This window comes from Falco rusticolus, chromosome 3 (genome assembly GCF_015220075.1).
Source record: "Falco rusticolus isolate bFalRus1 chromosome 3, bFalRus1.pri, whole genome shotgun sequence".
Lineage (NCBI taxonomy): Eukaryota > Metazoa > Chordata > Aves > Falconiformes > Falconidae > Falco > Falco rusticolus.
Genome location: NC_051189.1, coordinates 112,858,442 through 112,883,876, shown reverse-complemented (window position 1 = coordinate 112,883,876; position 25,435 = coordinate 112,858,442). Strand labels below are relative to the sequence as shown.

Here is a 25,435-nt window from a genome sequence, read left to right as displayed (position 1 = left end):
TGTTTTTCCCAGATTAAATTGAAATAAAGTACTTCAATGTTTTTATTAAAAGTCCAATTATTGGGGGCGTGTCCTCCCACCCACCCCCCCAAAAAAAAAACCCAAAAAACCACCACAACAAACATTCTGCATAGAGGAGCAGCATCAGATAAACAAACACCACATTCATAATGATTTAGTTCACTGTAGGGCTATGCAAGGATTTGTATATACCACAATTTGCTCAGTCTGTTCATGTATGAAACTTCCAGCTACCAATACAGCAAAATTGCCACCCTCCGCCCCTAGCTCCTGTTTCAGGAGAACCCATTCAAAAGTGCTTTTCATGGCCAATGTATTTATGAACAGTACAGGAAGCCTCTTCTTCTAATCATAGTTTGACTAGCATTAAAAGGCAAGCAATAAAGTCTCACAGCAAGCACTACTCAACTTTCTTACACAAATGTCACATTTCCAAGACTATTATAAAAAAATACTAAATTTCAAAAACATTGCAGGATTAAACCAACATCATAACAAAAAAAGCCTATTTTTGTCTCAGAATAAAGCAGTCACATAACCTTAAGAGTAGTTGCACCATCACCAGGGGAAAAAAAAAAAAAAAAAAAATAGAGAGGGGAAAGACACTGTTGCACAACCTGAACTGTGTAGCAGTAATCCAGACCTCCTAGAAGACCAAAGAAAAATTACTTTATCAGCAGCCACCTAATTAAGACTAAGCCATTACTACCACAGAAAAATAGCTGATAAATAATCTTCATTACTTAAGCAATGATCCAAACATGTTTTAAAGATTCCAAGGTATATTTTGCCTCTACAGTGAAATACAATATTGCCTCTTGCTACTTCCCCACTTTTTATTTACTAACATTAGAAACCAAAAGCAAATAGGGTTTTATATATCAAAGCATATACCCAACATGTTGAAGGATCTCATAAACCATAAGAGCAGAGAGTTACCTTAAAACTGAAATACTACATCATCTAAACTTACACGTTTCCATTTAGTCTCATACATTTTTACTTCACACACCAACCACACTGGAACAGGAGAATACTACCAAGTCCACATTCAAAAGCTATAATGTTGCCCAATCACTCTTGACCAAAATGTAAATACTGTGAAAAACGTATCTGCTGATTGAACTTTAATCATCAGTTACAGATGTTGTGGTGGGTTACACACTTTTATCATTCTATATGTAACAAGGCATGAATGTGGAACCCATAAAACTTAACACCATCACAAAAATTACAAAAATATTTCAAGCCTTCTTTTTTTGTTCTCTGAAGTAAACTGGGATAATACACCATGTATATTGCCAAATACAGTAATCACACAGATGTTTAAATATGGATTAGGATAGCAGAAGCAAATACATTGAAAATCTTAAGTGGGTTTTGGCAAGCTCTGTAGCTTGGATTTCCAGTAATTTTAATCATTGGCAGCTCCTCATTCTCACTATACCAAACCACCACCAAAGCAGCTGCTCCTGTCATCATACTACAGAAATGCAGGTTACAGCACCCCTGGTTAAAGAGCATTAACTGGCTTTGATACCTGTTTACTGCTTCTTCCATAGGGAATTAATTTCAGAAAGAAGTATTTTAAGCTAAAAGGGGAACCTTCACTTTACAATGGCCGAGACCAATATAGAATATACATATATACATGGATATATAAATATCCAAAGGAGTGAAAGAATAGCACAGCCATTATTTGTTCAACACACATTGAAAAACAAAGAAAAATTTTAGCTTCACTGCAATCACTGTAAGATTTTTTTCATTGTTATTTTTTAACTAGAGCCTCAGGATATGTCCATTTATCCAAGCAAGATTTTTATATCCAGTACGGGATAACTTTATATATCTCCACCCCACATGCCATCAGACAATTAAAGATCCTTACCAAACATAAGCCAAAACTGTGTTTGCAGAGCTACTCACTTAAGTCTTCTGTTCTCTGCTTTCTAGAAGAAAACACAGGTACCTGTGACTTCACATCATACTCAAATGCTCTTACTGCTGTTAAAATGTTCAGGTCTCCACAGAAAAAGAAACAGAGGAAACTACAATACTGGTAGGAGACAGGGACTTTAGTTTAGGAATAAGGGCCAGACATGATAAAGGCAGATTGGCAGTAATCGTCCCAAGTAAAGGTAAGTCTGAGAGCAGGTGCTTCACCAAGACAGAACATTGCCCCTACAGGGTTCTGCAACTTACTACGATATCCCAAGTGCATTAAGTGCTTGCGAACGCTACTTTTCTATATAAAAGGTGTTTAACATTGTTCTTACAAACTGTAGTGCAGTTAAAACTATAAAAACTTCAGACAAGTCTCGAGGATGGCTCCTCTGCCCACAGAAGTTCAAGAGGAACACTTCAGTGTAAATGAAGCTAGAAAGAAAAATGCTCCAGTTACAGTCCCCGTGTTCCTGAAACAGTCTTTTGCATCCTTCACCTATTTAACAGGCAACGCGAGAGCAGCATCACTCCAGAAGGACACACACAAAGGCCCCAGCTGCTTTTCAGGACACAGGATATACACGCAGCTTATTACTAGTCAAACCCAAAAGTAGCGAGGTGTTAATTTGACTCTCTCACTAAACCCTTCTCAGTTCCACTCCCAAAGACAGACAGAACAGAAGATGTCATAACAAGTACGATTAGATCTGCCTATACATTTTCAAATGCAATCTAAAAATAAAGTTACTGCCAAAGTATCTTATGTGAAATCAAGCAGGCATGATTTAGCCTCTAAATTTCACTTTAGAAAACCAAAGTGCAGAAGTTCGTAATCGTTTTCAACTGATCATTACCCAATATTCACATGGTTAAGGTTTTTCCCCCAGCATTCTAAATCTAGTTCAGATTAAAGTTTCATCATTTGTTCAAACACAAAAACTTTCACTTCCTCCCATCCAAGTCAGGAGAGCAGGACACTTACTTCTCCCACCAGAAAAGAGCTGTAGTCAGATCACGGTGGGCACTGAGTTATTAAGATGGCCAAACTGCAGTTACCCATTACACACAGCTCTAGTTATTTGATCTATACACCTGGAAATCATTATCAGAGCAAAAAGGCACATATACCACCTCTTCGCAAATTTAAGTACTTACAACCTCTTAACTGGTATTAAAGAGTCAGGTTCTAAAGATAATGTGAAAGAAAATTCAACAGAAAAGCTACGAGACTGAAACTGGAAGGCATCCAAGTAGGCAGGGTAACTACAAATATGGAGAAGAGCTCCTTTTTCTTATTTAAACCAGACAGATAAATCTTTTAATAAGATTTGTTTGGTCATGTGATACCAGTCCTAATACACACAACAGGATGTTATTCTTCTTATTACTAGTCCTTCTGGTAGTAGAAGGACTTCTACTTCTGCATTCTTCTGCAGGCTTTTAGCCTCATACTGCAAGACAAAAAGGCACAGTTTCCAGCAAATGCCAGTTTAAAGGAAATGTGCTGTAACTGCTAGAGTTCCTTCCACAGAGTTTTTTCTAATTTTTATGTCAAGGAAGAATTTTAACTTGGTTTTAGCGCAAAGGATTAGATTTAAATAAGAGAGACAAGAAAACAGCCCATAAAGATTCCACATACAAGGTTTGAAGAACTGCTTTAAGAACACCTTCAAGATCATTTGTGAAAAATAACCTTAATAAGACATTAGGAAATCTCAGCTGAAGACAGACAGAATGAAGTGCTAAACTAAGTACCAAAATGCAATACTAGCACTACAGTTCAAATACGCACATGCCTGCTTCAAACACACAAAAAAGTGGCTTCTATACAGCTTACACTTCAAAAGATCCCACTTTCTATGATAAAGCTCATTAATTGCATGGGCTCAACCTCACTGGGAAGGCACACAGAAGTTTAACCTTTTAAGTTTCAGAAAAGACTAAGAACATCTATTGCCAACTTTCTTCCACGTTCTTTCCCCGTCTTCCATTTGCCGCTGAAAACGCGAGTTGCAGATATTCAGCGTGACAAAGTATTTTAAGAGTCCATGCAGGATATCCCTCAGAATGTTCCATTCATCATCTCAAACTGGAGAGACCAGAGCCACCAGCCTCATGGTAACACACATCCACAGATTGCAAACTGAAGTCAAATTCAGTGATAAGCCAGCATAGGAAGGAAAAGAAGAAAAGATACTGCAAAAGCTTTATACCATTACGCCTGGATGGTATTTCTTTCAAGTTTCAAGTGACTTTTTACTAAAGATACTTGCCTCAACTTTTGTAATACAGATCCTGCTGAGTTTACCTACAGTATTTTCCAATCAACTGCCACATACAGAGCCTAAACACAGCTCTCTCCCTGCCATAAAGAAAGGAAAACAAACTCAGGTCCTGAAGGCAGCAGCAGGGCATTATCCTATCTGACAGCATACACAGAATTGCAACCTCATCAATAACAAAACTTACTAGCTAGTACTGGGCCTTGTGTTCCTTTAGACTTGGTATTTCAACAGAACCAAAGACTTACGTCACATCCCACTACACTGCCAAAAGAACCGAGATTGATGCATTTTTTACTACTGCTGCACTACCTGTTGTGCTGTGTTCAGTGTAATGCTGATTTAATATCTCTACTAGTGCCCTGAAAAATAAGAGTGAAGGCTTGGCAGGGATGGAGTTGAGAAAAGATTACTCCCAAACAACAATTTCTGACATGCTGCACAGTGACTTCTGCTTGTTTGCTGTTTTGAGGTTTTTGTAATGCTGAAGCAGGAGGGATGGGGGTGAGTGGGAGGCGTCGGTTAATAGTTTGAGAAAATCTGGAAGTGTTTTCAAGAGGTCTAGAAAAGGCCTGCTTATGACTGCGAACACATCCACGTCAATTCAAGTCACAGTCTAACACCAAATAGAAAAAAAAAATATATAACCAACTTGCACAGCCTTGAATGAGAACAGGTCTTCCTGACTGACGTTACTGAAAGAAAAAGATAATGTTGATAACTAACATCTGTCTAACAACACCATGCAGCAGTACCTGTTGCAGAATCTTAAGATGTCTGAAAAGGATTTGAGCATTTGTAAAGCTTGGAGATCTACAAATGAAGGTAAACACGATGAGCCTTTTATTACAGTTTTCTGCGAGCTTTAGAGGATAACTGGCTTCCAAAGTTCTCACACACATACACACACACAAAAACATTTTTTCCTACAACAGTAATGCACTGGTCAAAAAGTTTATTTTCTTCCTCTGTTCTTGCGTACCTTATGACCCTCTGAGGACTGTGTCACCTAGTCAGTGTCTTACCACCTTTACAGCTGAGTGGGTGTTGAAGGTGTCCGCTGAACGGTCACAGGACTATAGTTTGGAACCCTCCTGGAACCAAGTTTGCTGAAAATCTTTTAAAAAGCTCTTACAAGTCTCTTCAATGAATTATATGCCTCTTATCAGCTGTCTTCCTTGCCTTTTTCATGGGCATTTTGAGTTTATAATGTAAATATAGCACTGGAACACTTTAGCCAGTAATGGTCATTATGAGTTACATATTTACAGTCCAGAGCTCTTGTAAGCCCTGTAAGTGCATGCAATTAAAAGCATGTTTGTTCGCTTTGAACTGCTCTCTACTAATCATCCCCAAATGATTCAAGAAGCTAGTGTCTAGAGAAAAACAAACAGGCACTGACTTCATCAGCATCTCTCACAGCTGAGAAGTAATCACTTGAATAAAGGCAGACAATTCAAGGTGTTTCTCACGATAGACAGTAACTTCTTTTTTCTCCCCCTGTTATTTACCCAACTTGACCTGAGAAAAGAAAAACAACAGATCTTGTATTTCTGAGCCATACCTTACACCAACTATGCTCACAGCTATCAGTTTTTAAATCACGATCTGTGTAATGCCACATATCAGGGCCCTCCCACTGCACATTCCACCCTTCACATCGATACTCTCTGACTGGGGATATTATGGCATCATTCTGAAATCCAGGTCAAGGGTCTCTTTGACAGACAAGCTATGCAGGGTGACAGCTTACGTAAGACCTTCAGTCCCTCTTCAACATAATGTCGATGCTACAAAACTTAAAGGAACAAGAGGACACAAGCAAAGCAGGATTTTGCAAGGTGAAAAAATTACTTCTGCGTTTATCAAGCTAAAGTGACAGGCTACTTTGCATGTCTTCAGAGTTACATTTTCAGAGGAGGAACATGTTTCATTTCACTCAACAATGTTTCACACATCTTTAAATACTTCCTCAGAAAGCAGCCAGGGTTACCTGGCAATTGTGATGATTTTTAAAGACTAGAGTGGTAAGGATCTAAGAGGAGGAAAGTGATATTTCACTTTGTGGTATTCTAACTGGCACAGGACAAGTAGAACAACTATCTACCTGGAAGAGGTAATAAATTCAGTAAGTACCATGAACAAAACTTCACAAGACCATTAGCTTTGACCACGGAGTAGACAAAGACCAAGGATAATATTTGAGGTGAACGTATCAGCTCCCACCTCCTCTGAAAATGGTCAGGCAATTTGCCTATGATACTCACAACAGCGATCTGAGAAAAGCTTTCTGAGAACACCTGCTTTTAAGACAGTTTTACACACAGGCTTTCATAGAAGTAACAATTCCAAACAAGTCACAATTGCTCCACAAATTCAAGAGCAGCAACATAAAGTCAATACTATCCTAGGAAGTTTCTGTACCCTCAACAAGATTTCCCAATTTTAACAGATAAGTTAGCTGGACTTTCTATTCTCTCTATTACTGTTTGGTGAGAAATCTAAAAAACAGCAGGGACACTGGAGCTGTCTGCGCACTCGCTTTGATATGAGGCTGTTAGTTTGGTCTCCACCTGAAGAGTTCATCCCTCATTTACTGTGCTGTGTTGTGATCCATAAAACACTGAAGACAGCCCCTCCCAAATCCTACACCCTTTTCACCTCCCACATATACCAAGAAGCTTAAGGGCTAAGCAGCTGGGTGGCCACTTCAAAAGCAGAGTGCAACCAAGATCCAGAACTATGACTACAGTACAAGAATTCTGATCCCAGACCACTGTATTGATCCACTCTATTAAACCATGATGCTTAGAATTCCTCTTAGTCATTTAAAAAGGTGCTTTAGTGGCCTCTATAGTCCTACCATATGGGAACAATGATCCACAAACAGTAAAATACAAAGCCATGTATTTATTACTTTTTCTCTAAAGTCATTCAGGCTGATGTAAACAACTACTCCAATATAGGTCTAAGCAGTCATCCCATAACACTAATTTAAAAAAAAAAAAAAAAAAAACAGGACTTTTTAAAAATGTCCATATAACGCAACGTAGCTCCCTCACTTTAAAAGGCTGTTAGGGGAGAAAAAGGCCCAAGGGACCCATGAAGAGCTGCTATTGTAACAAGAACTATTATCTAGGGAATGTAATGCCATTTGGAGCCAAGAAAACATCTGCATCATAATCTTGCTTAACAACATTTAAAACCAGAAAAAGTTAAACAAGAACACATTATGATACAGAGCAGGTTATTTTGAACATATTCTACTTTTATCAGGCACAATTACTTTGCTTTCCTTCCAGCAACCACACCAAGACAGAAGTGGATTTGCAGGATTACTATTCAGCCAACCAAACACAGATGAGAGAGAAACAGTGAGATGTCACTCCCTGCATGTATATAGCTACGCTTTTTAGTTATGCTTATCTCCACTGCATGTTTCATTTTTGAAAGAGCTGAACACACTGCTGCCCTCCTGCAATCCTTTCATCTTCTAGAAAGCCTCCAAAATATCTTCATTTGAATCACCCAAACAAAAACTCGATCAGGTTATTTTTGGAAAACCCCTTTGAGCAGCAAAGGCAAAAACTCTGGTTTTCAGCCACATTACCTATTTTATTTAACTCCATACAACTGCCTATGTATTTGAATTACTCAAAATGGAAGAATAACTGCAGGGTGAGCTCCTACTATGAGCTGACTGACCAGGCATTTCCACTGAAATGCAGCTATAATTAAAGCAATTTTTCTCTAAAGAAAGCAGCATTGTGAGAGTTGCTGAGACCATCTACAAGACTCAAGCTATAGCACTTCAGTGCTCCATAAAATTCCACAGCAGCAGAAACAAAGAAATTCTGCTGTATTCCAGTGCTATGGCTGGGGTGGGCTGGGGGGTGGGAAATGGTACAATGGTACAACCTTATCAGAATTAGCAATAGATACTAACAGGACCTATTTTTTGTTGTTCACTATTTTAAATACTTTTTCCATAAGCATCAATACAGATGATATTTCTGTCTAGAGAAACAGTCTTTGAATTCAGATACTGGTCTCATTTTCTCTGACAAGCAGCTTATTTTGATTAATGACAGAGCAGACGTCAGTTTTCTTTCCTACAAAGCCTCTCTTCCCAGTACAGCAGCACCGTTGTAATCATGAGATTAAGTGTGCTTATTCATGTGTGAAACGCAGGCTTGATCTGTCTCGTATTATAGACTGTCTACAGCAAACGGTCAGCATATTCTTCATAGCTTCATAATACTTAACAAGTGAAATGTATTCAATTACATCTCACTATCGCATTTACAGAAAACAGTAAGAAATACTTTGTACTTCAAGTAGTAAAACCTTACTAGTGGAAGTATGACCTTCGGTCTTTACTCTTCAGCTACACAAACAGGTTCTGCTATGAGGCAACAGGAACACTATTCAAAAAGCACACTCAAAATACTGCATGCAAGAAAGAAGAAACACAAGCACAGAAAGTCGTGAGACAAAGACATACTATTTAAATGTAACTCTGCATGCAGTAAACCTACACAACAGCTAGTTAATGTCAAGAGAGCCTGTATTTCAAGAGATCATATGATGTCTTGTATGACCTTAAGTGATAGAAAACCAAAGCTGTCGATACTGGCATTTGACCTCCAACACATTTTCATCCCAAAAATAGAGCTAGGTGCATTTCAGTCATCCATGAATACATCCAGCTTGCCCAAGGTCACCCTGAGACCCTGGGAAACCTGTGATAACCTGTCTCCAGACTATACTCATAGGACTGAGTAAGAAACAAAGCATTACACCCACCTCCTCCCCTCAACTGCATCACTACCACTAAGGAAAAAAAAAAGACCAAACCACACACCATGAAAGAAAATCTACACTGCTTATGCATACAGGTGTATCACGGCAGAATTTGCTACTGTCCTAACTCCCTGGCTTTTATCTTCCTGTCTCTTCAAACAGTAAGGACTTAAATCACCACATAATATTAAGGCATGATTCCCTTGTTCAATGTTTAATGTTGTGCAACCGTAAACCTTTGTTTTAATCAGAAAGGGCCAGCTTACTCCCAATACCATCATCAGCTATGACTGATGTGTAAGGAAACAAATTGCAGTGAACAGGCAATTAGAAGATGCTCCATCTCTTGATGTCATAAGTTTTTAAAAACAAGACAGAAATCACACAAATCCCACAGATTTGTTTTTCTTTACAAATAGGAAGGACAATTAGAAGACATAGGTTATCTTAACACAAAGGATCATGAAGTAGAACAGATTAACAGGAAAAAAAATCTGTAGTAATTTTCAGATAGTTCTTTCTAAGTTAGGGAAGTACTAACAATTGCTCCACTACCAGTAACTTCTGCTACAACTCTGCTAGCACAACTGAACCAGTGACAATCACAAGTACTGTACACATCTTGCATCTAGAGAACAGACAGAATTCACCAGCGACATCAAGATTAGTCTTTATTTTTGAATTAATAGATAGAGCACAATAAGCTTAATTTCATTATACCCATAAAACATCAAAATTTACACAAGCAGGATATTCTAAAGGTTGGCTGAATTCTGAACCTGCTTTTCCAAGGTATTTCAAAGTCTTGAGGTTAGTTCACTAAATAAATTCAGTATACTCCAGAGATGCAGTGGTTAGCAGGAATACCTCATGGAACTACAGAATGCATTAAACCAACAATGACTTAATGGAGAATTTTTAAAAAATTACAAATTGTTCATTATGTATTTTTCTGCCCAGCAGAAACTTTTATTACTACAAAGCAGCATCTATTCTAATCTACACTTATTTTAACAGTGTTTGCTACAAGAGCCACCACAGAGCTCATTTTACCCTAGCAAACCACAGCAAGGAAACAATAGCAGTCCTGCTCAGTTCCTACGGTTACTATCATCTGCAACACTGGAAAGTTCTTTAATAAGTTCATGTAGGCAAACAGAGACTGTATTTAGACCATCTTAAACAGTCCTGGGAACCCACCTACACACTGTTCTTGCCAGTTTCCATACTACACCTGAATACCAGATTTCTCAATGGCATCCAATACAACTTCTCACCATCCAAGCTTCCATTTTTTTCTTTCCCTTAAGCCTGGATCACTTCTCTGCAAGTCAATGAGCTTTCTTTTAGAAGAAATACAAATAAATAAAAAAAATGTACATAGCACAAAGATAACAGAAAAATTCACCTTTTTTTGTAACCGTGTTACTGCTCCTGGGCAGCAATGAATTTAATTCCTCATTAGATTTGAAGCACTATTTTTGAAAAAAAGGACCAGCTCACAGGTCTCACACATGAGGAGTTGCAACACTATGCATGGTTTCAAAAGCAGTCTTCTCTACTACAAGAGCGATGGCATCAGTACTCTGCTGACTACTACCATTTGTAAGGGACTTCATAACTGGTCACATATTTCATGAGAGGAGGAAAAAAACATTAAGCAGTGTTCCAAATGATTAGTCTGCTTCCAATCTAAACCAAGAGGAAGTATTTTACTACTGCATGAAGTAACAACTGACTTTGACCACGCTTCAGACATTACTGTAATTTTTACTTCCAGTACTCTCAGTAGATACTCTTAACTGTTGTAAGACTAAAGCAATGGAATCTCATGTAACAGAATGAGGCAATACAGACATATTAATGTATTTAGGTCTGATATGGTAAACTGCCGAGAACAATGCTGCAAAATCAGCACATAAGCATAGAATAACCAATGCAAATGATTATCAAGCCACACTGAATTTGGTGACCTCATTCACCTAACAATACTACCACATCTCATCATTTACCACTAATAGTAATTGGGAGATGGCAGAGGTACTAGGGCAAAAAAGTTTGATTTTGTGTTTTCATGCCTTGTTCTCCTTAAGTCCAGGACTACTTATCCTTTGCGTACTGAACAATACATTCTCGCAAATTTAAGGGATGTGAAATGTTCAGAGAGAAGAATGAGCACATGGAAAAAAAGGAAAATCTCCTTAGTTTTCATAATGATATGCTAATACCCCATGACATGCAAATTAAGACCACACAAGCCATGCTGAAATGCCTTTCATGCTGAAAATACCTTCAAAAATCAATCTTATTTTTCCTATTACTAAAACTACTTGCAGTCTACAGTGGAGCTAAGCAGAGCACCATAAACTGTTCGTAGCAGCATTTAATCAATCTGTGACCAAGACATGGCTTTTAACACCACCTTCATTCCCACAGTAACATAAACTATGTTTATCATATTTCGCTGCTTCTTCCAAATAAAAACCCAAGATTATTCTTTAGCAGCTGAAGACAGCAAAACAAATTACACTATCATAAATATGATGCAATAGAGTTTTACTTGTAAAAGCATACCTTTGAAGATTCTTGTCTATGAAGTTTCCACCATTTACTGCACATGTGCATTCAACAACTAAACAATCAGGCATTTAGAAGGATGTCACATCACATTTTTTTTCCTGAAACACTAACCTAATCGGGAGCTGACTTAAAAGCTACTTTCAAAACACTACAGAAGAAAATTCACCAAGTCCCAGTTACCCAAGCAACTAAGACCTAATTAAAACTATCCAACACTTCAGGGATTAGCCTGTTTTCTCTTACAGTCCTGTAGCCTCTCCCATGAGATAACATATACAGCTATGGTGAGATTTATTACTTACTAACTAGCTCTTAACATACACTGAATTATGATCTGGCCTGTGAATCAGAATGAACTTTGGTATAAGTGACATTTCAAAACAATTATGTAACTATTTTTTATTCAGGATATGAAATAAATATTTGTGTCTAGTATATTAGTATGAAATGGCATTGACAGGGCCAATAAAAAAAAAAAGCTCCTATAGATGTTTGTCTGACATACAATGCTTGTAATTTTTCTCCAAGTGTCTCTATTCAAAATGAGCAGAGATGTGTACTAAGCAAAGATTTTGCCGTCAGAAATTTCCTAATGCTCCTGAAATCCTAAACCACTGTTGAACTCCCACACAAATGTAACATAACAAGATAGTTATATTTACGTTTGGCATCTCAGATACCACAGTTATGTCCTCAGAAGAGGAGCACTCAGCCAAGTGCATGGATTCAATAAAAATTTATGCCAAAATATAACTAGATACAGCAGCATTTGTTAAAAGAAGTCAGACTCTAAAGTTCAGAATGTACATCTTCAGCTCCGTTCCAATTTATATTACTTACTCCATGCTTTCAAAATCCACAAAAATTGCTTTGACCAACTACACAGAGTTTGCACATCTTTGAGGGACTAATTGTCTGAAGCTTGCCCTAGAAATACAGACTGACTCTCAAGTACCAGCAGGCAGGAGTGACACAATACAGGAGGTTACCACTTGCACCTGTCCACCCTCATTATCACCCTGCTGGAAGAAAACCACAGCAGTACCTGTAATCAGGGCACACTGCTAAATTCCCGTAAATCACCAACTGCCTCACAAGCAGCTAAACTATCCTGCCAGTAGGGCAGGGACTTCTAAAGGATGCACAGGTAAAAAAAACCCATCCCCAGGTAAACTGTTCCTAGTTAAGATGTCACATCAACAGTATTTTAGTCACAAACTGTATCACTCAAAGCCACAAATCTCATTTATGCACAAAGTCAAGTTAGGTTAAAACTTTGGGGTTTACTTTTTTTTTTAATCTTAAAAGTTCACATTATTGATATTCACCCTGTACTGGAATATTTGATCATGTGCTACTTGAGTTGGAAATTGAGCATCACAACTGTTTCTTTCCAACCACCACCTTTTCTTACATCAGAGCTGCACAGAAATGCCCTACCAACAGATGAAGTTGCAACAGCCCTGGCTCAGTTGCAACTACTACAACCATTCATGGAGGAATTCTGACCAAACATAGTTCAAATTCCCTTAGCAATGGTGGCATGTACTACTGTAAAGAGAACAGACCCAAGGTGAAATATTATCAAGAACCGAAAAACCTCACAGAAAACCTACACAAACAGATGGCATAATTTGTTTTTTTAAATGCTACTTAGCATTTACAGCTGGAAGTGGCAAATATCTAACATGCCTTGAATATGCAAATTGTAAGATCAACACAAAAGAGGACAATGCAATTTCTTTTAAAGACAGGCAGTCATAACATTGAAACAGACTGCAACCAATTTTCATACACTATTCATAATTACTTTATTACACTGTGAAAGGGTAATCAGTTTCCAAATGATCTAATAACCTTGGGCTGCTCTTAAGTCTTTTATACCATTCTTAACTACAAGCACAGGCTAGGTCTCCAACTTCAAGTTCATTACAATAGTGCAATATTAAACACGCATGTTAGATGTGTTCTTCCTCTCATACTTTTGCACAAAACCAGCATACAAGATTACCTAAGAGCATTCAATTAATAAGCAGTAACTGCTATATATATATATAAAAAAAAATCTATTCCCAGCTCTAATCTCAAAGGAATAGCTTTATTATCAGGAAAGGGAAATCTGATTTTTGGCTCCTTTGTTAGATTTCAATAGGAAACGGAGCAGTATGTTTTGACTGCTTGGAAGAGTAAATTCTATAGGGATCTGTTACTATGTCAAACCTTAAAAAAAAAGTTCCCAACTTTAAGTTGGCTTTTTACAAAAATTTAGGCTTGTAATCTACTATCTGCTGAGGCTGCTTCTAGTCATCAGGCACTGACTAAATCCAAGAAACTTCACAACATGAAAAAACATATAACTAAGTTCCAAGGTCCAACTTGTGCTTGGGTTAAAATACCAACTACTGTCTGCTGGGTTTAACAGAAAGGCTGTGAACTTCCCCTCGGCTGAGGAAGTAACATATCGGTCCTGTCCCAGGTAAATGTGTTTATTTTGTAGGCCGATTAGTTAACAGGCTGAAACCTCCACAGTAAAGAACAAACCTAAAGCTACGTCATTTTTAAGTTTTAGAACTTTTTACTGGCATCATTTTACTAGCTAGATGAACAAGTGATTACTGAACTATGGATCAAAAATAGCCAATGAAATGTAAAGCTATCTGCACTTTCTCCAGTTCCCAACAATGATCAAAACAAAGGCCCTGATCTTCCAAAACAAGATTAACACATAAAACCTGACAATAATGTTCAAACTACTAAGTGTTTTTAATTTTAAGCATCTAAACAGAATAACAGCTTATCAGAGCCCAGCTGCTGCTGAAACATTTACTGCCTATTAACAAAAAGTCAACTTTTTTCAAAAACAAGTAATTTTGATCTCTACAAATAAGCAAATTCAAAGAAAACACTGCCAAAACCAAAGAATTTTTTTATTGCTTATTTCAAGGAAATTCAAACCAGCACGGTGGACAAAATTCATTACCTGTACAAACTGGTATTACAAAGCAGTGATGTTGTCTATAACAAGGTTGGTTAGTTTTAATAAAAGGTTTACCTATCACACAGCTTTTTACAGTCAGTTTATTTAATACCAAAGAAAAAAAAAACACCAAAACACCACCTATTGAAAAATCTTCAAGTATCTAACTAAATAAATGTAGGAACCAATATTAATGCATTCCAGATTTTTTATTTCACACTGAATTGTCATATTATATGAAAATTATATCCATTTTCAGACAAGCCTAATCAAACCAAGTTTGCTTTCAAAATTTGCCATTACTTCAAGAGAAGTGTAGAGCTGCATTGTTAACAGTATATTTACAGCCACTATTTCTTCCGTGCTTTTGTTGCTAACATTAGAAAAGCCTAAATTCCAAACCTACCATGATATAAAAAACCCCATGTGGTTATTAAGACAACCTACACATCACAATCAAATACCATTTATTCCAGTAGTAAAATGTTTATCCAGTCACCAAGACCTTTTCTTAGCAAAACTTGACAAAAACATATTTCCTAAAGAAGGACAGCTTGTTTTAATTATTTACATTTTTCAACACTATTTGTTCTCACTTTGTATCCAAAGGTCAGAAATCAAACCACTACCTCAGGCAAACTTTGGAATAAATACTGATTTTGTCCACTCTTCTGGAAAGAATTTCTCTTCTGCTAAGGAAGTTTAAATATATAAAAAAAAAAACCCACAACAGATTTCCCTCCGATCCATTTAAAGATGCTTCATAATACTTTTCATAAGCAGCTAGCTTACAGGAAGTTTTTCATGAGTCCAATTTATTACTTAATTAACAGTTACATGAATATAGGCTTTTGTGTTCCTTAGTAACAGAGAAATTTGTTCTGTGAGGAACACACACCCCAACATGAGGAACAGTGTAACACAGGTCAAGGCTGAACAAGGTCCAGTTGATGTTACTATGATGTAACGATGCCAACCATGATTCCAGTTTCCCTGACACTGCCCTTCTTCCCTAAAATGCCCTTATGAAATCATCTTTTTTTATACATACTAGAAAATACTGGCACATGAATCTACATGTTATCGGCTAGTAAATTACACCAAGGAAAGGCCTGCCCATCTTTCTTTGGGAATCTTCATTTCATTGGATGCTACTATCCATACGATGTGCAGCTCAGCTCTGCATTAATATCAGAAAAATGGAAGAACCTCCCCTTGTACAGCAAAGCCACTCCTGCTTTAGAAATAGGTCTGAGGGGTAGCAAAGTTCAGTGCTCTACACACAAAGATGAAAAACTTTGTTTAAAGATTCATGCAATTGAGCATCAATAGTACGAGATTTACACCAGACTATCAGGTAGCTTTTTATTCTAGGACTACAGTGACTTAAGATACCACTTCTCTTACTTAGATTTAAAACGCAAAATAGAGCTACGCGGTGTTAAGTCATTTACTGATCAGAGTCTGACACTTTAAATACACAAAGTTCAAAAGAAGAAAGTTATTTTAAGGAAGTAGGCGTCTTGGCCAAAACAACACAGCCCACAGAAACTAGTAAAGCTAATATGCAGGTCTGCTGACTGACCCAATCACATCTGTAAACCACCACTTTGGTAAAGCAGTCAGGTCTACTCTGTAGCCTTTATAGAGATGAAAGTGCTGAGTATTTGCATCAAACAGCACAGGCTATATGGAATCTGTGTTTCCTAATGTCTAGAAAACCCTGCTAGTTCTATCCAATTTTCTGAATCTCTTTGCTATGGAGCCAAGTCCCCAACAACTATCATACCCCTAAGAAAGAACTCTCAGATGCAACTTAGCTCCTGAATTGCCTTGGTTTTCTGCTTAGTGCATCCAGCTAAAGCAGAATTAAGAGTTTAACTGAACAGGTCTGGCTGAGAACAGTGGCCGTTCAAAAAAAACAAAGTTTCAGTCATAATTAAATACCTCTGCTTTGGGGACCAGGGTAACTGTGGCCATCAGAGGGGTAAGGCCAACCTGGGGACTGCAACAACTCCGGTCAATACCTTCCAACCCATGCATCTGTCAGGGCCTGGGCTAACGCTGCAAAGAAAGGTCCACAATTTGAAAATCACTCGGCCAGCAGAGCATTTCATGATAATCTCACCACATGATACCTATTTCTGTGCTCTGCCTTCATAATTGTTTTTTCACCAGCAACTGGATCTCAGGTGAAATATCATGTTTTCCATATGTTTCCACAAATTACAGAAATATTCACTGTCAGTATTTTACAAACCCTTTTTACACCTTATTCAACATATACAGCACCAGTATAATCTCTGTATCACTTGAAAGAGTCCCAGAACCAGGAAAGATTAACATAGGCACACTATCCTAACATTCAGAGCCAGCTCTATAAACATGCACATTCATTAAAAAATACAAAGCATCTCTGCCAGAGAGAACCTTCATAAAAATCTATAGCACCCCAATACCAAGATGAAGCAGAAAATTACTGGAACGATGGGGTTTTTTCTGCCAATAAACCTCAACCATATGAAGTACTACCAAATAGTTAATTCAGATCCTCAGTACAGGATTTTCGGACTATAGCCTGGACATTCCAAGCTGTACTTGAAGTCGATGCTGAAGTAACTCCGCTGAGTTTGCAGAGATTGAAGTATTTCTCACCTGCTGAAATGTGGTTTGCTAAACCAAAGTTTCAGTAGTATGAAAGCTATCTCAGGTGCCAAAAAGGAATAGCATTGTTCGTATGCTTTAAAAATGGTTTGGGTTTTTTTCCAGACAGAGAGTGCAGTCACCGTTTCAAGTGCCTTATCTACACGTAGGTCAATCACTATAGCAGGAACTCATTCACAGCACACCAGAAAAAACAAAACAAAAAACACCAAAAAGACCCCACACACAAACAACACTCACCCTGTAAAATTAGGAAGTTAGTGATTCATTCTGGCTACTCTTAACCAAAACAATAGGTAACATAATCCCCCTGCAACCCAAAAAACAAGGAGGTTTAGGATTAGTTTATTATTAAACAGCTTCTTTTCTTTGCCACACACAGAAATCAAAACAAAGCCCTGTCACAGACAAGCTATTAACCACTCACATCAGGAAACAAAAGCCCCATCTTGTCACCTTTACATAAACAGAAGTCAGCAAAAGAGGGGTTGAGACACACACCAAGGGATTCTCTACAACCTGTAGTAAAATTGCAAAGACAGTCGATGCATTCTGACAGAACAGCTGTATACATCATTACATTAATTAAAATTAAAGTCTCGTCTACTTAACATACAAGCAATTCACTGAATCTTAGTGACAAAAGGAGCGAGCCATTTCCTCAAAGCGGCATAATCACACAGAACTTTAACAAGTTGTCTGCTTACACTAAAGGCTACAGCATACGGGAGCCAGAAAAGTATTTAAGAAACAGTCCTAGCTATTTTAAGTAAAACAAAACACTATCAACTATAAAACACACACAAAGGAAGTGGTAGGATAGATTACGTCAGCCCTTGCCTCAATTCATAAATCCTTACGGCAAAACAAGACAAATTCCTAATTGCCTTTCTCTGGAAACATGGTTAAAGGGAATATACGCTTTATGTCTTAAAAATGCGCTACTGAACACCACTCGCTGATGCATCAATTTCAAACTGCCGGGCGGGGGGTGCGGATTGTGTAATCCTAGTCAATTCTATCGCGCAGCCAGATCAAATAACATTTAAAAGAACTGCCTGCCAAACACCCAGCCTGCCAGAGTACAATAAGCACTCAAGTGCTCTGGACTCAAAACACCTTTCGCTGGTCCCAGAGATGTTTATAAAATAGTTTAAATACTACTAAATTACAGGGCTGGGGGAAAAAAAAAAAAAAAAAGCTTTTCAATGCTGCTCCTACACAATTCTCAACTTGCTGTTAAGCATCTGAAACGTCTGTCTTATGATACTCACTAGCCATAGATTATTCAAAAATGAGATTGCCTATAAGAACAAAATCTGACGGAAACCGTAGAGTTGGTTGCACGTCTGGAACTAATTGCCTGAAGATTAACGGTTTTACACTGAAATATTGCTGGTCTGTAGGGTTTTAAATCCAGTTTACTTTGTACTGAGTTCCCAGAAAAAATACATTGGTGGAGCATCTAAAACTACACTTCATTAGATTTCTACTCTCCACCGCCCTCTACTCCATGCCTAACATAAACGTTAAATTAAAAAAAAAAAAAAAAAATCGCCTTGTCAACTGCCATTTTCATTCCCGCACAATTACAGAAGCCCCATATGGCTGTAAGGAGGGCATCCAGCCACACAATACCCCGTGCCGTGCAAAGCCACATGTACTCAAGAGCAGCTTAAAACCGGTTGCAAAAACAAAGCAGGGCTGATTTCTTCTTAAGGAAACAAAGTGGCCCCGCAGGTCTCCTGTCACTATCTCAAAGCACGATTAAACATCGCTAAAAAAAGAAAAAGTTACGCCACACACTGTACCAATTAGTACTTCAAAGGCATTCCACTTTATCAGACGCAGTGAAAAAGTACTTTCTTTCAGGATAAGGAAAATGCAATCCTTACTTCCTTATCTCATTTGCTAAAAAAAAAAAAAAAATAATAAAAAAACCCCACACAAACCACAAACCACAGAATTCAACGCAGCACAACGTTCAGCTTAGCTGTTTATATTTAGAATACAGAGGTAAAGCATTTGTTACAGAAAGAAAACGCTGCGGTCTTACAACATTCTGAACTTCCTAGGCCAATAAAAACTATCGCCTCACCTACTGCGCCGATCCAACTTTTTCCTGAAAAAACTGAAGCAGAAGGGAAAAAGAGAATCAAGTCAAGCTGCTTCTCCCCAGGTGCCTTCTGTGTTATCATTGGCCACGGCGCAATTAGTAAACTTTAAGAGCAACCTTAACAACCTTCCTCTTCCCAACGCTACTTGTAGGCAGAAGGCACCGAAGTTGCCCGGTCGGCCTGGCTCGGAGAGCCGCTCTCCGTGGCACGGCGGAGACCGAGCCCCGGGCTGCTCCCGGCAGCCCCGCGGCGCGGGTCCCCGCTCCGGCCCCGGGGTGCGCCCACCGCCTGCCCGGGCTCCGCCGCTCACGGGCGGACAACCCCTCGGCGGCCCAGCCCCAGCAAACCCGCACCGCGCGGAGGCTGGGGGCCGGCCGCCGTGCCCAGCGGCGCACCCCGCCGCCGAGGAGGAGGCGGGAGCAGGGCAGGGCTAAGAACGGAGGAAGCGGGGGCCGTGGCGACGGGAAAGCGCAGCTGGTGAACAAAAGGAGGCCCCTGCACCTCACCGCCGGGCAGCTGGGCCGGGGTTGCAGAGCATGCGGCGCAGCGAAAGGCGTCGCCCGGGCCCGCCGCGGCCCTCGCCCCCGCCCGGCCACCCCCTCAGCAGCGCGGCCGCCGCCACATGCCGCGGCCGCCGGCCCCCACCCGGCCCCAGGAGGAGGCGGGCCGCGCCACACGGCCCCGGGTGGGGGGGTGTGCGGCGGCGGCGGCGCGGGGGGAAACCCGGCGCGGAACTTCCCCCACCCCCACCCCCTTCCGCCCCGCCGCGCCTCCCCCCTCCCCGGCCCTCACGCACCGGCCCGGTCCAGGCGGCGGGACGCAGGCACGCACACGGAGGCACAGGCACACGGAGACACGCGCTCCTTCCCCCGGCGGCGGCCCGCCTCTGCCTCCGCCCCGCTCAGCCGAGCCGGAACCGGGAGCCCCGTGATTGATGGCAGCTCTTTAATAGCGTGGTCAGCTAGAAAATGCATCTGCAAGCAAGATATGAAGGAGGCAAAGCACCCCCGGGAGCGCTCGGCGGCTCACACCCAGCGCTGCAGCCGGGAACGGCACTGCCGGCAGCCCTCCGCGCCTCTACAAACGCTGATCAAAACACACAGGGGGTGGGGAAAATGCAGATAAAACAGACGGGCGGAGGGAGTGCATCCACACGCGGCATTCGCTCCTAAGATGGGTAAGAAAGAGACGCCCGTCCAGTGTCACGTTAAAAGACGCTTCCACACAAGGATTTTGTTGCAGTGTGTTCAATTAGTAAGCCATTTTGTTTAAAATCCCTTCTACGTCTTCCCTCCCCCCATTAGAAATAAATTAATCTGCTCGGCAAAACATGTTCTTTTAATTGTATTCAATTGGCATTTTTTACAAACGATGAATATTAATCTCTTTCTAGGCATCTTCATGCAAACCTGCAACTTGACTGGATCTCACAATGTCTCACACTGTTCTTTACCACCACAGCCATGACCTTTCAGCTGCTAGTACCGACTTAATTTCAGAGCAAAGCTTTGCTATTTCCTTTGCAGAGTAACATGCAAAACAAATCATCTATGTAATCCATTACCTGAGGGCAACGTATACTTTTCCCCGACAAGCAAACCCATTTCCTAGCCACGTAGTAGTATTTTACCCATAAAAATGAGGGAGTACACCTTCTCAGAGCTGGTTTTACAAAGCCAAGCTAAAAAATAAAAATGTAAATAGTAGTAGTAATCATCATCATCAAGGTTTGTGGACCCAATTAATTACAGCAACACTGTCAAGTACTGTCTGCCAACTAATTCCTTCCAGATGCTGTTCATTACTCATAACTGTATTTTTCCTCTGTTTATCCGTACACATTTCTGCCATGTTTTGTACTACATCACAGAGTCCTTCAGAAGACAAAGATCCAACTTCAGAATGTTTTCTACACTTAGTAGAAATAGCTACCTAAAACCACTAACAAAGCTGAAGTAGCTGATTAATTTTAATGCCATTGCCACATTGCAAGCCTGCTATGATCAATACAAATTGAAGATGGTACACCGCACAAGCTTAGCTCCTGCAATAATCACTGTACAACAGCTTCTGAAATGGAGTGTATCTTCAAAAGAATTGGTTCTGAACTTTGTAACCAAGTAGCCGTGGAGCCGTAGCTCCAAACCTACCAGAGCTGAAATCCAATCCTGAAGTCGGTATAAAGCAACGACACTGCATTTATCCTCACTTCAATTTTCTAATCAAATGTAGCTTGACACGTGGCAAATCATAGAAGGGAACTTACTTCGCCAGTGTGTATTTAAATCGGTGTTTAATTCTAATGACTTCCAAAAGAGCTTTCCAGCACTAAGTTGAATCAGGCCATGTTTATTTATTTGAGAAACAGCCCCTTTGGTGATATTTGCTCAAAACCACCTTATCCCTTTAGGCCAGATGACTCAGCCAACTTGGATCACAAATCTTAAAGTCACTATACATCGGGAAAATGCACTCAAATTAAAAAAATTAATAATGCATCTGTATAATTTTTTTAATCCCATTCGGATCAAAGTTGTTCAAGGAATATGGAGTTGAGCATCCAGCAGCTTGAACACAACAACAGAATAGGAGAGTACGGAGTCTCAGACACTGTCTCACAAATCCAAGGCAAACCAACTTCAGAATTCAGCAATGTGGTAGATGGCAGTGGAATCATCTGAAGTCCCATCTGTTTTCATATAGCATATTGAAGATTCTTGAATGAACTGAACAGCTACAGCATTCAATCACTGACATCAGAAACAACTGAACTTTCACTAATTGGCTTTCCTATGAGATATGGAGATCTGCCCCCATTTCACAGACTAAAATAAAACAAACATGCACAGTGTACAGCCTCAAGCTCAGTTTTGCAACAGGGACTTTTTATCTTGTCTTTTGGAAATTGATTTTAAAAGATTGAAATCTTCTCTTGGTCATGAAATACACCTTTGCTAGTCACAGCATTATAAACTTACAACAATATTTCTTTTAATATCAATGCTAAAATCATGCATGCCTGAAAAAGGGAAGAAAAGTGTCAGTTATACACACACAAAAGCCATCAAGACTTCTTGCACAAAAACTACCTCTACAAGGGTTAGGCAAATATACTGCTAAGAACAAGACCTAGAGCAGGCTTGAGTGGAGATTCACTGAATGATGGCTTTGGAACAATTGCTAACAGACCTCGCGCAACACGTCATGTTTGGTCCAGTGTGCTTTAGTTATCTGGTGTTACACAATGAAGTAATAAAGCTCAATTCCACTGCATGCAAAATCCAGTCCAGTTTTCCTGGCAGCCTTCATTTATCTAAACCACCCTGTCATGTTGAGTACCATTAACAGATAATGAACTGAGACAAGGGATGCAGTTACAAGCAAAGCACTCTCCATGCCACAGGCCTAAGCATGCAGCCAAGGGAGCTGATATTTATTATAAACATTATAATAGAACACCTAGTTGAAGAAACATCAAGGTCATGACAATAAACAACAGAAACTGAAAATCTGAAAAAATAAGGCTTTGACTTGCTGTCAGTAAATTCCTAACATTGCTTAAAGGCAGGTACACATACACCCAGGTACACCATCTCTCCTTACAGCTAAGAAGTGGAAAGCACCCGTTAAGAGTTTTCAGCGCCTTCCATGAATACTGTAACACTTCGTTTACTGTACCTATGCACTTCAGCTCATGAAAGATTGAGCAATAAGAAGTGAGACAGTGTATCTTCAAAGGGCTGTAAAATGTGCTGCTTTCTAGACATACTACTCATAACAAACAAGAATAATTCATAACTTCACACAAGAGTCCTACCGTATTTGAAGAGTATTAAATACAGACATACAAATTTGAAGAATATTAAATGCAGATATACTCCCTCCAAGCCACAAGATCTATTGATCAGCAGCATTCTCCACTTCTGACAGAATTAGCTATCAAGGACACATAAACATTTCACCTGCTAGAAAAACTGCTCCAAAGGAGCCATTTCAGGTCTACCAAATATGTATACACTTCAAACACAAACTAACCATAAACAGGCTTAATGAGATTATACAGATTAAATGGGTAAATGAACTTTTTTTAAAAAAAGAAGACATACAAAACAAAGAGGTCTCAAAAAAACACTTAAAAGCAGCTCACTCTGAAGTCATACAGTTAATACACCCAGTTAACTCTTTTAAATGCAGGCTCAAGTACGCTGACTCGCACAAATGGTACAAAAAACCAACCTTAACCTTAACATAGAGGTATGATTACAACAAGTGTTTTCTACAAGCTAATGTAACACTACTTCCCAGCTTAGGCAAGCAATAAGTGTAACACATTAAACCCCTGCTAAGCTGAACCTATTTTTAAAAGGGGACTTAATAGTGTCTTCAGAGCTCCATAGAAATAAAGCCCTCCCCTTGGATCTGGCATTGGGTAAGGGGCAAGAGAAAAGGAGTAAGCTCATGGAGAACAAGTTAACAGCTTAATATTATTGTCACAGCACTGTTTTTCTTGTGTGTCACTTAATTCCAGACCTCATGAACAGCTTCCCTTTCACCGTCAGTGCATGTATTCCCAGCCAAAACAACAGTGATACCTCCAGTCAAACCAGGGGTCTGAAGCTGAGGCAGCTTAAGCTAAAAATTAGCTAGAGAATTCTGGAGGCCACCGGTCAACTAAAGATTCCTCGGCAAAGCAGAGGAAATGTAGGCTGGGCTACTAGCATGAAAGGTCACCTCTTAACTGCGCAGAACAGCAGAACTATTTCTTTCCCATTCCCATTTGTTTTTAATTCAACATCAAAGCATCTACCTATTCTAAACACGGAACCTTTGGTCAGGTTAGAGGTGATGTTTTCTTCTTTTACACTGTTTTATTAGCACAAATACAGCTGAGTAACTGACACTCAGCTCTTGACAAGACAGTTACTACTGTCTAAACACAAATTTCTTCAACCTTGCTTGAAGCAGGAAAAGTCTTTTGTCTACACTTGCAGATCTGTGAGCCCATGTGAATACCCAACAGGAAACATGCACTGAGTTTTAAGCAGCTTCTTGCCACAGCTCTAATTCAGCTACAGTTTGCTCCACAAATTATACGAGGGTGCTTTTCCACACTACTAAAATGTATTCCTTAGGAGGAAATTCAGCGAAATGTTATTATTGCTCTAACACAATCAAAAGGCCATTTCATTCTGTAATCAAAGTCTGCCTACGGATACTGCAAACCCTGCACACAGTTAAACGGTCTTGCCCACTTCAGCCCACATTTACATATACAGCAGACAGCAGGTTTTAAAAATCAGCACATGAAGAGTTATTTTAATTTAGTGTATAACTGTTGGATCAACCATTTCCTTGCCTCTCTCAAATCCCCAAATAGAACTTGTACCCTTTTACAGACCATGAACCTTCAGAGCTTTGGCTTCTTTTTGTTGGGTTGGATTTTGCTTGGTTGGGTTTGGTGGCAGTTTTTTTATGGGGTTTGGTTGTTCTTGTTTGGGGTGAGGGTGGGGTCCACATCCGCCTCTCCCCCTGCTCTCTCTGCCCCCCACCCCCCCCAAGCCTCTAGGTACGCAACGTCTAATCTGCTAAACTGAAAGACTAACATTATCACACATCTCACAGTTCAAGAACTATGACTCCTTTTCTGTACTTACACGGTGTTCAGGTTCGTGTTTCAGAAGACTTTCAGTCAAGACATAAGTCCTTACAGGTCACTTAAAATCTGATGCCACGTCAATACTCTGGGAAAAGGAGGCCCCTATCAAGCGCAGAAGTCTCAGGAACTTCAGCCTTATGAATTTCCAGGCACTGCTGTTGCTGTAACTGTCACCAACAACTCCTTAGCCACCCCTGTAAGGTAACGGCTTTGGACCAAACCCTACCTGACAAGAGAGGCACAATTCTTGAGAGCAAAGCACAAATGCAAAAAAATTCCTCCAAAGAAAAAAAAAAAAATCCCAGGACCTGTGCACTTGTGGTACTCAATGCTTGTTATGAGGTAAAAAACAAACAAACAAAAACACCACCACAACACACACAAGTTG

At 39.7% G+C, this 25,435-nt stretch overlaps 1 protein-coding gene across 6 annotated transcripts in view; it reads right to left on the bottom strand.

Annotated features, from left to right (window-relative positions):
• Nucleotides 1-25,435, bottom strand: part of RERE (arginine-glutamic acid dipeptide repeats) — a 254,331-nt gene that overhangs the window by 182,906 nt on the left and 45,990 nt on the right. Inside the window, exon 1 of one of the 6 annotated variants that reach the window (XM_037378705.1) lies at nucleotides 20,188-20,387. The exons of the other annotated variants lie outside the window; for them this stretch is intronic. The gene's annotated coding sequence lies outside the window, so the exon portion shown is untranslated. Of the gene's footprint in view, nucleotides 1-20,187; nucleotides 20,388-25,435 lie in introns of those variants that run through there. 6 annotated transcript variants of the gene reach the window in all.